We start from the raw sequence: 1,861 nt of genomic DNA on the forward strand, positions 1-1,861 counted from the left end.
TCCCTCTTTGAATAAAGGATCAACTGCAAAACTTGCACTTAGTATAGGCTGCTGGCGTGCCTTCCTTTACATGCGACCCGCCTTTGTCCTTATTCCTGTCTCTTATACACATCTAGATGTGTATAAGAGACAGTATATATACTTTCTTTTGGGAGGGGTGCCATGTGCATTTTCTCTTAAACGAATATCACCGGCGCTTTATAAATTTATTATTATTTTTTTTTTATTTTTTTTTTTATTTTTTATTTTTTTTTATCATTATCATTATTATTATTATATATAAAAGGTCAACTGCTCTGTATTTTCGAAAATACAATTTGGTGGCGGATTTCAAATTATTGAAATTATTTTAAAAATGGAGGAAAAAGAAAGAAATTTGTATTGATATTCGCGAAGTCGTGGAGGTGCCATAATCATAGATCCATCTGTTAAAGTCCTACCATGGATCCCCTCTATTTCGGATCCGCCACTGGTTACCGGGGTAGCTAAATTTGATATCGACATCATGGAGGTACACATACATAAATATATTAATATCAATATTGATAAAGATGCCTTTTGGCGTACCTCGATTACTTTCGTTGTCCTTTAAAATGATACAGAAAATATTTTTGTCGGGCTATAACAAATTTCGATTATTCATCATTAAAATTTGTGCACCAGGAAAGACAAGATTCTTTGTAATAAATTTCATGTCAATTAAAAATAGAATCTACAATAGACCTATGTAAACAACGAACGGAAGTTCACAAGCCCCATGCTCTAAATTAAACGTTTTCTTTAGCTGGTCTTTGATAGTTTTAGCGGGTCACTAGGAATGTATGTTGTTGAATAGAATCAAAATGCAGCCATGCCAGTGCATGCTTTTGTCGAGAAAATTGCCAATGCCTTATGCCTAACAAAATTAGTCAAAACCATTACCCAATGAAGACAGAATTCCTATTTAACTATTGAATTAACGATTAAAAATGTTCAACACTGTACTCACATTTGTTATTAATTGTTTTAATAATTAATAGTCTCCTTCGTAGTCTTTCAACTCTATTCAGTATTGTTTATATGTAAAACGCCACCTGGAGAGGTTATAAAAAACAATTCATTATTCAAATATGAGTATCGTGACTCCGAAAATGACAGAGGTGAGGCCATAATTGATTCTTTATTAGAACATTGTCAAGAATTAATTATTCTTTTTCTGAAGCGCTATTCCTTTATGATGATGATGGTGATGCTGATGATATGGACGGTGGTGGTGGCTCTGATGATATTGATGATGATGATGATGCTGATGATGATGATGTCAATAATTATGAGTATGCGGAAAGTCAAAAGCTTCCTGAACCGATGACAATCGAGCCACTCATACTCCCAGTTCCTGTTTTACCAGGGCCGAGGTCGGAACCGTGGCCGGATTATTTTTTCCTCAATACTATTACTTATTTTAATAAAAAAATATACTGATACAGTACCTATATTATGTGAATTTAGTATTAATTTACGCATCACATCGTCTTTTTCATATTATATAGGCCTATATATATATATAATAATATTAATAATAATAATAATAATAATTATTATTATTATATTAGGGCTCGATTTAGTACTAGTCCATCGTACAATGTCTAGTGGAAACTCCTCTGGGCTAGTAAACCTACCTTATTACTGGCCCGGTGGTCAGTTATAAACTACTGCTTCAAGTTAGTATGCTTGGCCAAGAACATAATGTTACTGATGTAAAATGAGTCCAATGATTGGGCTAGTAAAATAGCCAAAGGGCTAGCGTGAAATATACAGTAAAAAATAGCAGTGGGCTGGTCACCAAAGAATGTTAAATCGAGCTATATATATATATATATAT

General features: G+C 33.2%; 1 long non-coding RNA gene across 1 annotated transcript in view; it reads right to left on the minus strand.

Moving 5' to 3' along the window:
* Positions 1–1,073, minus strand: part of LOC117114598 — a 4,271-nt gene extending 3,198 nt beyond the window's left edge. The window contains exon 1 of the long non-coding RNA XR_004446396.1: positions 989–1,073. This is a non-coding gene — a long non-coding RNA (uncharacterized LOC117114598). The remainder of the gene's footprint in view (positions 1–988) is intronic.
* Between the last annotated feature and the right edge of the window lie 788 nt (positions 1,074–1,861).

Source organism: Anneissia japonica, unplaced genomic scaffold (assembly GCF_011630105.1).
Source record: "Anneissia japonica isolate Jap-2015-1 unplaced genomic scaffold, ASM1163010v1 scaffold199_len4679917_cov187, whole genome shotgun sequence".
Lineage (NCBI taxonomy): Eukaryota > Metazoa > Echinodermata > Crinoidea > Comatulida > Comatulidae > Anneissia > Anneissia japonica.